This window comes from Salmo salar, chromosome ssa29 (genome assembly GCF_905237065.1).
Source record: "Salmo salar chromosome ssa29, Ssal_v3.1, whole genome shotgun sequence".
Classification (NCBI taxonomy): domain Eukaryota; kingdom Metazoa; phylum Chordata; class Actinopteri; order Salmoniformes; family Salmonidae; genus Salmo; species Salmo salar.
Window position 1 is genome coordinate 11149594 of NC_059470.1, and position 13066 is coordinate 11162659.

A 13066-nucleotide genomic window follows, 5' to 3' on the forward strand; every position below is an offset into this window, starting at 1 on the left:
GTTGGAAAAGTGGCATCCTATGGCAATGCCACGTTAAAAGTTACTGAGCTCTTCAGTAAGGCCATTCTACTGCCAATGTTTGTCTATGGAGATTGCATGGCTGTGTGGTAATTTTATACACATGTCAGCAACGGGTATGGCTGAAATAGCCAAATCCACTAATTTGAAGTGGTGTCCACATACTTTTGTGTATATATAGTGTGCAGTACTTCCTCGGATAAACTTTCACAGCTCTATGATTCCCTTCTCCCTGAGGCTGGGATATTGGAAGAAACTGCACACTTTGATTTCCAAATGTATATGGAGGGGATCAAAATGTCCACTTTACAAAGACAGAAGTGTTCTGAAGGCCCCAATCTTAAATTATATTTTAGGGCCTTTATTCATCGCCCGCTACATGTGTGGTTGTAACCCAATGTCCCAGTGGCCTGGAGGCCCCTTGAAGAGAATTTAGCAAAGCTGTACAGTTTTCAAGATCTGGTATGTTCCAACATCTCGAATCAAAAAAGCCGAACTCACCTTTGGCCATATCATCACACAAATGCTTCCAGTCTAGTGTTCAATGGGGAGCCATTGCAAATATATTCCAAGACTTGAAAAAGCAATACGATCTGCCTGGTTCTTCATTTTTTTTTCAGCTTCGTTCGGCTCTACGTGCTCATGGAGTACCCTGGAGTTCAGAACTAGTATCTCATCCTATCCACAAAATAATGACAGCAAGGGTAAGTAAGGGCATAGTCTCCAAATTATATACAGTACCAGTCAAAAGTTTGGAAACACCTAGTCAAGCAATGGTTTTTCTTTATTTTTACTATTCTCTACCTTTTAGAATAATAGTGAAGACATCGAAACTATGAAGTAACACATATGGAATCATGTAGTAAGCAAAAAAGTGTTAAACAAATCAAAATGTATTTTATATTTTAGATTCTTCAAAGTAGCCACCCTTTGCCTTCATGACAGTTTTCCATACTCTTGGCATTCTCTCAACCAGATTCATAAGGAATGCTTTTCCAACAGTCTTGAAGGAGTTCCCACATATGCTAAGCACTTGTCTGCTTTTCCTTCGCTCTGCAGTCCACCTCATCCCATACCATCTTAATTGGGTTGAGGTTGGGTGATTGTGGAGACCAGGTCATCTGATGCAGCACTCCATCACTCTACTTGGTCAAATAGCCCTTACACAGCCTGGAGGTGTGTTGGGTCATTGTCCTGTTGAAAAACAAATGATAGTCCCACTAAGCGCAAACCAGATGGGATGGCGTATTGCAGCAGAATGCTGTGGTAGCCATGCTGGTCAAGTGTGCCTTGAATTTAAAATAAATCACAGACAGTGTCACCAGCATAGCGCCCCCACACCATCACGCCTCCTCCTCCATGCTTCACGGTGGGAACCACACATGCGGAGATCATCCGTTCACCTACTCTGCGTAATCACAAAGACACGGCAGTTGGAACCAAAAATCTCAAAGGACAGATTTCTACTGTTCTAATGTCCATGGCTCGTGTTTCTTGAACAAAGGAAGTCTCTTCTTCTTATTGGTGTCCTTTAGTAGTGGTTTCTTTGCAGTATTTTGACCATGAAGGCCTGATTCACAGTCTCCTCTGAACAGTTGATGTTGAGATGTGTCTGTTACTTGAACTCCGTGAAGCATTTATTTGGGCTGCAATCTGAGGTGCAGTTAACTCTAATGAACTTATCCTCTGCAGCAGAGGTAACTCTGTGTCTTCCTTTCTTGTGGCGGTCCTCATGAGAGCCAGTTTCATCATAGCGCTTGATGGTTTTTGCTTCTCCACTTGAAGAAACGTTCAAAGACTAACCTGTTCTTGCCATAATATGGACTTGGTCTTTTACCAAATAGGGCAATGTTCTGTATACCACCCATACCTTGTCATAACACAACTGATTGTCTCAAACGCATGAAGAAGGAAAAAATCCACAATTTGACTTTTAACAAGGCACACCTGTTAATTGAAATGCATTCCAGGTGACTACCCCATGAAGCTGATTGAGAGAATGCGAAGCGTGTTCAAAGCTCTCATCAAGGCAAAGGGTGGCTACTTTGAAGAATCTAAACTCTCAAATATATTTTGACTTGTTTAACACTTTTTTTTTTACTACAAGATTCCATGTGGTACTTCATAGTTTTCATGTCTTAACTATTATTCTACAATAGTACAAATGGGAAAAAAAATGGAATGAGTAGGTGTGTCCAAACTTTTGACTGGTACTGTATATTCCTACTGAAACCAACATATTACCATTACCAATCTATTCTTAATGGAACAAAGATATACCCGCAGTAGATATTACCTGGAGTACTGTCTGGTCTAATATCACGTTCGTCAAGAAACCCAAATCACCAAATTACCCACTACATGAGTTATGCGACTCCAACTAAACTCAACCCCTGTCTGTGTGCTCTGGCACATTTATTCATATGGTCTGGAAGTGCCCAGAGGTTTTCTCCTTTTGGCAATCTGTGGCTTCATCATTATCAGGCATTTTGTCTAAACCCATCCCATGTCTGCCCAATGTGCTACTGCTTAATGATGACTCTTCACTGAACTTAACATACAGTACAGAGAAACAGCAGCCGAGAGAATGGTTGCCTTACAATGGCAAGCCCTACACACTCTGCCACATCAGAAATGCATTTATTTATTAATGGTAATAGCCCAACTTGAAATGTCAATCTCTCGACTGCACGGTTCAAAATCAGAGAATGTTAACATACGGACTACAGCACTTGGCAGTATAAAATCATTACTTTAAGATACAATATATACTTAATGTTCGCTAGCGCAGATTAGAATATGTTCCAGGATTCATCCGATGGCATTGAGGAGTTTACCACATCAGTCAGGCTAGTAACGACTGTGTGATCACGCTCTCCGTATCCGATGTGCGTAAGACCTTTAAACAGGTTAACATTCGCAAGGCCAGATGGATTACCAGGACACTTACTCAGAGAAGGCACTGACCCGCTGGCCAGTGTCGTCACTGACGTTTTCAACCTCTCTCTGGCCCAGTCTGTAATACATACATGTTTCAAGCAAAACACCATAGTCCTTGTGCCCAAGAATGCCAAGGTAACCTGTCTAAATGACTATCGCCCCGTATCACTCATATCTGTAGCTATGAAATGCTTTGAAAGGCTGGTTATGGCTCACATCAACACCATCATCCCAGACACCATGGATCCACTCCTATTTGCATACAGCCCCAACAGATGACGCAATCTCTATTGCTCGCCACACTGCTCTTTCCCGCCTGGACAAAGGGAAGACCTACCCCGAGAATGATGTTCATTGACTACAGCTCAGCGTTCAACACCATAATGCCCTCCAAGCTCATCACTAAGCTAATGACCCTTGGGCCGAGCTCCCTGCCATCCAGGACCTCTATACCAGGCGGTGTCAGAAGAAGGCCCTAAAAATTGTCCCCCCAAGCCAATAGACTGCTGAACAGTTAATCAAATGGCTACCCGTACTATTTGCATGAACCTTTTTTTTAACTGGCTCTATGCACACTCACTGGACTCTTCCCACACACTCACACATACTACACTGACACTCCAACACACACGTACACACATTTACACACACATCCACATACACACACTACAAATGCTGAGTATAGAAAACATTAGGAATGCCTGCTCTTTCCATGACATGGACCAAAGGTACTCAACTCCCTCCCTACGAGGTCCAGAACCTGCTGGTTTTCTGTTCTACCTGATCATTAATTGCACACCCCTTATGTCATGTCTAAATCTGTCCCTGATTAAAGGGGAACAATGAAAAATGCAGTGGCACTGGCTTCAAGGTTCAGAGTTGAAATACAGGGACATAGCTTTCACCTGGATTCACCTGGTCTGTCAATGATCCCTTACTGATGTCACCTGTTAAATCTATTTCAATCAGCGTAGATGAAGGGGAGGAGACAGGTTAAAGAATGATGTTTAAGGCTTGAGAAGATTGAGACATGGATTCTGTATGTGTGCCATTCAGAGGGTGAATTGGCAAGACAAAAAATGTAAGTACCTTTGAACGGGGTATGGTAGTAGGTGCAGGCACACTGGTTTGAGCATGTCAAGAACTGCAATGCTGCTGGGTTTTTCACATTCAACAGTTCCTCTGTTTATCAAGAATGGTCCAGCACCCAAAGGACATCCAGCCAACTTCACACAACTGTGGGAAGCATCGGAGTCAACATGGGTCAGCATCCCTGTGGAACGCTTTCGACACCTTGTAGAGTCCATGCCCCAAAAGGGGGTGAAATTCCACACACACTCACACATAGACACACTTTCACACTCTTCACATTTACTGCTGCTACTCTGTTGATTATCTATCTAGATTTCCTAATCACTTTTACCCCTACCTACATGTATATATTACCTCAGTTACCTTACCTTACAAGCCCTTAACCAACAGTGCAGTTTTTAAGTAAAAAATACGGATTAGGTAAACAATAGATAAGTAAATAAATTTAAAAAACTGTAAAAAATAACTGTAAAAAATAACAGTAACGAGGCTATATACAGGTGGTATCAGGACAGAGTCAATGTGCGGGTGACCGGTTAGTCTGGCTATATGAGGTAATATGTACATGTAGGATTAGTTAAAGTGACTATAGATGATAAACAAAGAGTAGCAGCAGCGTAAAAGAGGGGGTTGGGTGGGGAGTGGGGAGACACATTGCATAGTCCAGGTAGCCATTTGATTAGCTGTTCAGGAGTCTTATGGCTTGGGGTAAAAGCTGTTGAGAAGCCTTTTGGTCCTAGGCTTGGCGCTCCGGTACCGCTTGACATGCGGTAACAGAGAGAACAGTCTATGACTGGGGTGGCTGGAGTCTTTGACAATTTTTAGGGCCTTTCTCTGACACCACCTTGTACAGAGGTCCTGGATGGCAGGCAGCTTAGCCCCAGTGATGTACTGGGCCGTAAACACTACCCTCTGTTATGCCTTGTGGTCGGAGGCTGAGCAGTTGCCGTACCAGGCAGTGATGCAACCAGTCAGGATGCTCTCGATGTTGCAGCTGTAGAACCTTTGACGATCTGAGGACCCATGCTAAATCTTTTTAGTTTCCTAAGGGGAAATAGGCTTTGTCGTGCCCTCTTCACAACTGCCTTGGTGTGTTTTGACCATTGTAGTTTGTTGGTGATGTGGACACCAAGGAACTTGAAGCTCTCAACCTGCTCCACTACAGCCCCATCGATGACAATGGGGGCGTGCGCTGTCCTCCTTTTTCTGTAGTCCACAATCATCTCCTTTGTCTTGATTATGTTGAGAGATGGGTTGTTATTCTGGCACCACACGGCCAGGTCTCTGACCTCCCTATATGCTGTCTCGTCATTGTCAGTGATCAGGCCTACCACTGTTGGGTCATCTGCAAACATAATGATGGTGTTGGAGTCGTGTCTGGCCATGCAGTCATGGGTGAACAGAGAGTACAGGAGGGGACTGAGCACGCACCCCTGAGGGGCTCCAATAATGAGGATCAGCGTAGCAGATGTTTTGTTACCTACCCTTACCACCTGGGGGCGGCCCGTCAGGAAGTCCAGGATCCAGTTGCAGATGGAGGTGTTTAGTCTCAGGGTCCTTAGCTTAGTGATGAGCTTTGAGGGCACTATGGTGTTGAACGCTGAGCTGTAGTCAATGAATAACATTCTCACGTAGGTGTTCCTTTTGTCCAGGTGCAATAGAGATTGCATCATCTGTGGATCTGTTTGAGCAGTATACAAATTGGAGTGGGTCTAAGGTTTCTGGGATAATGGTGTTAATGTGAGCCATAACCAGCCTTTCAAAGCACTTCATGGCTACGGACGTGAGTGCACGGGTCTGTAGTCATTTAGGCAGGTTACCTTAGTGTTCTTCGGCACAAGGACTACGGTGGTCTGCTTGAAATATGTTGGTATTACAGACTCAATCAGGGACATGTTGAAAATGTCGGTGAAGACACCTGCCAGGACACCTGCCCGGAGCACCCGTCCTGGTAATCTGTCTGGCCCAGCAGCCTTGTGAATGTTGACCTGTTTAAAGGTCTTACTCACGTCGGCTACGGAGAGAGTGATCACACAGTCGTCCAGAACAGCTGATGCTCTCATGCTGATGCTCTCGTGTGGCTCAGTTGGTAGAGCATGGTGTTTGCAACGCCAGGGTTTTGGGTTCGATTCCCACGGGGGACCAGTACGGAGAAAAAATGTATGAAACGTATGAAATGTGTGCATTCACTACTGTAAATCACTCTGGATAAGAGCGTCTGCTAAATGACTAAAATGTAAAATGTAATGCATGCCTCAGTGTTGCTTGCCTCGAAGCGAGCTTTGAAGTGATTTAGCTCGTCTGGTAGGCTCGTGTCAATAGGCTGCTCGCGGCTGTGCTTCCCTTTGTACTCTGTAATGGTTTGCCGGCCCTGCCACATCTGACAAGCATCAGAGCCAGTGTAGTACAATTCAATCTTAGTCCTGTATTGGCACTTTGCCTGTTTGATGGTTCATCTGAGGGCATAGAGGGATTTCTTGTAAGCGTCCGGGTCAGAATCCCGCTCCTTGAAGGTGGCAGCTCTACCCTTTATCTCAGTGTGGATGTTGCCTGTAATCCATGGTTTCTGGTTGGGGTATGTACGTACAGTCACTGTGGGGACGACGTCATCGATGCACTTACTGATGAAGCCGGTGACAGATGTGATGTACTCCTCAATGCCATCTGAGGAATCCCTGAATATATTCCAGTCTGTGCTAGCAAAACAGTCCTGTAGCTTAGCATGTGCGTCATCTGACCACTTCTTTATTTACCGAGTCACTGGTGCTTCCTACTTTAGTTTTTGCTTGTAAGCAGGAATCGGGAGGATGGAATTATGGTCAGATTTGCCAAATGGGGTGCGAGGGAGAGCTTTGTACGCGTGGTGTAAAGGTGGTCTAGAGTTTTTTTCCCTCTTGTTGCACATTTAACATGCTGATAGAAATTAGGTAAGACTGATTTCAGTTTTCCTGCATTAAAGTCCCCGGCCACTAGGAGTGCCGCCTCTGGGTGGCGTTTTCCTGTTTGCTTATATCCTCATACAGCTGACTGAGTGCGGTCTTAGTGCCAGCATCCGTCCGTGGTGGTAAATAAACAGCCATGAAAAATATAGATGAAAACTCTCTTGGCAAATAGTGTGGTCGACATCTTATCATGAGATACTCTACTTCAGGCGAGCAAAATCTAGAGACTTCCTTTGATTTCATGCACCAGCTGTTGTTTACAAATATACACAGACCGCCCCACCCCCCCTTGTCTTACCGGAGTGTGCTGTTCTAGCAGTGTATATCCTGTCAGCTGAATGATATCCATGTCGTCATTCAGCCACGATTCGGTGAAACATAAGATATTACAGTTTTGATGTCCCGTTGGTAGGATATTCGTGATTGTACCTCGTCTTAATTTCTTGTCCAATGATTGTACATTGGCAAGTAACATTGATGCTAAAGGCAGATTTCCCACTCGCTGTCAGCGGATCCTTACAAGGCACCCCGCCCTGTGTCCTCTATACCTGCGTCTCTTTCCCCTGCCAATGACGGGGATATTGGCCTTGTCGGGTGTCTGAAGTACATCCTGTGCGTCCTGCATTTTTGAAGAAAAAATCTTTGTCTAATCCGAGGTGAGTGATCGCTGTCCTGATATCCAGAAGCTATTTTTTTGCCGTAAGATACAGTGGCAGAAACATTATGTTTATTTATTTATTGAATTTAACCTTTATTTAACTAGGCACAAAATGTACATGTACAAAATAAGTTATAAATAACGCGAAAGAAAAACACATAACAGCACAATTGGTTAGGCGCCTGTAAAACAACTGCCATTTCTTCCGGCGCCATTGACTCGGTACCGGTACTCCTTGTACATAGCCTCATTATTGTTATTTTATTGTGTTTCTATTTCCTATTTAGCTAAATGTTTGTACTTTTTAACTCTGCATCATTGGGAAACGGCTCGTAAGTAAGCCTTTTACGGTGAAGTCTACACCTGTTGGATTCGGCGCATGTGAAAAATACCATTTTATTTTATTTCTGATTTGAATGATTAACCTTTATGGTCCATTATTGGAGGCAGTTAAAAGTAGTGTTAAAATGGACTGATGGAAACCAGGCCATGCGCTCAGTTTTATATTCCTTGTGTTCTCTTGGAGACAATGGGAGCTCCAATAAAACTCACTCTGAACATAGTGACAACAGTACTGTACTGAGTGGCAACAGGTCTTCGGCCTAGAATGGTTGAAGACAACACACAACATGTGTCTTCTCTGATGGTTGTTGTTTGCAAACCTCAAGTAATTAGTGAGCGATAGAGGTGAAAGATCAGAGTGTGCTGAATGAACAGTGGGACTGATTTGAAACCATGCTGGCAGCGATACGTTGCGGTACACAGTGGAGCATTGCAGTACGTGTGTACTCTTATTTCTCTATTTCTTTTATATGACTTAGTATTACTGCGTTGTTGAGGAGGAGCATGCAAGCAAGCGTTTCACTATGCATGTTGACACCTGCTGTATCCTGTGCACGTGACAAACAAACGTTGATTTGATTTGTACATGTGCTTCAGAGGCAGAGACTTAGATCGCTAGACCACCCAGGCCACCCTCGAGCCATTCGTTCAGTTATACTATCGCAGCGATGGTAAACTCAACTGTGTTCCGCTTCATTGTGCCAACAAAAAGTACTACGCAGCCAATTCTTTAAGGTTATCATTTCTAATCCGCTCCTGGGGTTTCGAAATCGCTTTCATTAGACAAGTCCCTTGGGCATAAATAAAATAATGACCTTTTAGTTTCACTCCGTCACCAACATAATTGGAACAACAATAGCCCTGTTTTTAAAAAAGGCTGACTCATGTTGCTTTATGAAGTGGCATCAACAAGCGGACAATGGCTTTGCATGCTGGTCTGGCTGTGGCATGGTTCTAGCATCACTCCTCTCTCCTATTCAGCACATTGAATAATATCCACGCTTCCAGAGACTGACTGAATGACTGACATGGCTGCGCAGCACAAAGAAAAGGCAGATAGGGAGAAAGGAGCTAGGGGGGAAAAGCCTGATGGCTGCACATTCCCAGTCAGCTGGTAGGTAGGTGAAGAGGGGGGGTTGTTATAGGTCAAATGCCACCTGGTCGAAATAAATACAAACACCAGTGAGTGTGAGAGTGAGAGTGATATATATGTATATAAATATATGTATATAAATATATGTATATATAAATATATGTATATATATATATATGCCCTTGAGGTTATTGGCATGGCAGTACCTGAATGGAATGTTGGCAGTCTACAGTGGGTCATGAATGGAAATACAGTCAGGAGAGACAGGCTAAATTACACTTTAAACTCAGCAGAGGCTGATCAATAGACCGTTTTATAGACAAGGGGAACGATAGGATGTCTATCACAACAAAAGTGTGTGTGCGTGTGTAGCAGCCGGACTGGTAAACAGAACAACAGTAAAACAGAGCCAGTGATGAAACTGTGATCCATCCTGTGACGCTATGACCCATCAGTGGATAGGGGGCATTTTCCATCATAAACCTAAGCCATTGGAGTTGATATTGAATACTCTAACCCAATAAGTTTTGTTAAATGTAAGTGTGCCTTTGCAACATAAATAGCGGAGTTGATCACACAAGTTATGTTTGCTGAGACCTGCAACTTAAAATACTGTTTTGGATGAAAAATAAATGAGTCTCATTGACTCATTTCCCAGAGTGCCTTTTGCCAATTTGTATTCTACTTTATTTTTGTCAATTTACTTGTCAGGGGCCAGTTTCCAATTAAAACACATATTTCTGAGTCTAAAACATAATTAATTTAACCAGATATAGCAAAAAAGTATATGGATTTGTTTAAACCATTAGTGAGATTGTTGTACCTGATTTTCTGTTCTGTGGTTGTTCTTTTTTAAACACTGTCTGGTCAATTAATTGGATCATGGCTGAAACTGGAAAGGATTCTAAGACACAACATCAACATACTTGTTTCAAACAAAATAGAATAACAGCCATCTGTTAATAACAAAATAATATCCAAAGTTTAGCAAACATCTAATATGTTTCATAGTTCATCCAACTTAAAATGTATAGTTCAGCTGATGATATCTTTAAATGTTTAAGTTGAGAGGACCTGATATCAAAAGTTCAGTCACTTAAAAAAGCAAAAATGTACAGTGTACATAGTGCACTACTTTTGACCAGAGCCTATGGTCTAAGCCCTATGCCATTTGGTATGCACCCTATACCATGCAGAACAGCTGGAGTTTGAATACTGTGTGTGGATTTACAACAGTACAATACACAGTATACAGTTTAGAAGGGTGGATAACTGGACTGAATATAAATGTGGTCCCTGTCATTAGGTGATAACTCTGGCATTTCTAGTCAGAAAGCCCTGGCTTTGTGAAATTGGCAAAGAAATGATGTAATTTGTTATGAGTGGAGAAGAGACATCATTGTTCGCGATGGGAAAGGAGTCAAAAATTGCTCAATGCTTTCAAACCATTTCCCTTCCCTGTTTCCAACCCACGCATACTTCATATAAAGCAAAGAAAAAGAACGCAAGATTACAATACATGAAGCTAAAACACCTCCTGTTACCAACCAAGGTGATCTGATATTTTATTAATATACAGTGCCTTCAGAAAGGGTTCACCTCTTGACTTTTTTCACATTTTGTTGTGTTACAGCCTGAATTTAAAATTGATTCAATTTAGATTTTTTGTCAAAGTTACAAATTAATAAAAAATGAAAAGATGAAATTTCTTGAGTCAATAAGTATTCAACCCCTTTGTTATAGCAAGCCTAAATAAGTTCAGGACTAAAAATGTGCCTACCAAGTCACATAGTAAGTTGCTTGGACTCACTGAGTGCAGTAATAGTGTTTAACATGATTTTTGAATGACTACTTCATCACTATACCCCACGCATACAATTATCGGTAAGGTCTAGGGCTGTTGCAGTGACAGTATTACCGCCACACCGGCGGTCACGAGTCATGAAGGCAGTCAAATTCCATGTGACCATTTAGTCACGGTAATTAGGCTTCTCCAAGCTTTGATGCTGCTGCTGGTCATTAGTAGCCTACCAAACTTACTAACTGCCTGGTACTCAGCACTCTATTGTCCCACTAATCACTCTGACATCAATGCAAATGTAGTCAAAAATCTAATCAAACACTTCATATGAGCTCAAGTTGTGCAACATTTCTATAGGCTATGCAATTGTGCGAGAAAACAGAGTGATGGCCTTTAATAAAAAGAGGAGGATCCCATCAGCTTTCTATAAACTAGGAATATTATATTTATTTCTCAACTTTCCTAATATTAAGCACATTGTTATCTTTACAACAGGAGTATAGCCTACCTGGCAGGCATGACAATGAACCACAGGAAAAGCATCCTCCATACTAAATCAAAACAAATTTCACACATATATTATTTAGTATATGTAATGATTAAATCAAGAATATTCTGATGGGTGACAATATTAGCCTATCACTTGTGAATGATATAGTATCACTTATGAATGATGCCCAGCATAAGAAACTGTCTTTATTTTGCAACTTTTTCTAATCATAGTTGCACACCTCATGTAGCATAAACCATAGGCATATATGTTTTGATATGTTTTGTATCAAGTAGCCAAATAACTTCTTAAAAACCTCTACGGGATTGATGTCCCCCCCGCGGAACGGTTGAGCTAATGTGATTAGCATGAGGTTGTAAGTAACAAGAACATTTCCCAGGACATAAACATATCTGATATGGGTAGAAAGCTTAAATGATTGTTAATCTAACTGCACTGTCCAATTTACAGTAGCTATTACAGTGAAAGAATACCATACTATTGTTTGAGGCGAGTACACAATTATGAACTTGAAAAGGTATTAATTAATCAATTAGGCACATTTGGGCAGTCTTGATACAACATTTTTAACAGATATGCAATGGTTAATTGGATCAGTCTAATACATTATGGCCTTTCTCTTGCATTTCAAAGATGATGGTACAAAAAAACTCATGTTTTTTCTTTGTATTATCTTTTACCAGATCTATTATATACCAGATGTGTTATATTCTCCTATATTAATTTCACATTTCCACAAGCTTCAAAGTGTTTCCTTTCAAATGGTATCAATAATATGCATATCCTTGCTTCAGGTCCTGAGCTACAGGCAGTTAGATTTGGGTATATCATTTTAAGCCAAAATTGAAAAAATGAGTCTGATCCTTACTGGCATACATAAGCAGCACGTGAGTTTCAAGTTTGGGGAAGATAATTTTCACCGTAAAAATACACCTTTATAATTACATGCATAATCACATTTGCAGTCACTTTTGATAATGGTGTTTTCCCACTAATGGAACATTCACGCTTATAGTCTACTGCCATGTGCGCATTGCTGCACTTATAATGTGAAGAAACAGTCTAATAGTTCTGATCTGTTGTGTCAGACAAATTGCGCAAAAAAAGTTTTTTGATGCTAGTGGTTGTATTAATTTGGGATCTATTGCACCCCACAGCTGTCCCAGATTATGTTTGCCATATTTATTTATTGCACAGAATATCATTTTTACTATGGGGGATAGTAGATTGACATAGGCTAGTGCTTTAACTGTTCGTTAGGCCTACTCATCTTGTTGGTTGACAAAAAGTAAATGTGGACAGTTCTTCCAATATCGTCAATATGCACCTCGGAATTGGATAAGGATACTCGCAGTTGCGTCCCCGATGTGACGGTCTTCACTTGTAGCCTGTGAGAAAGACCTGATCATGTGATGGAGAGCCATGTGAGCGAGAGGCGCTTCGGATTGCGCAGAACAGGCCACAAAAGGCATGGATTTATTAGACTGTGTGCGGAAGCCAGGAGATGCTAAATGTGTTTATGTTAATTAAACGGTAAATTACAGTGAGACAGACAGTTATTTGCTTGACAATCACAGGCTGACAAAATTTAGTGACCGCCATAGCCCTAGTAAGGTCCCTCAGTCGAGCGGTGAATTTCAAACACAGATACAACCACAAAGACCAGGGA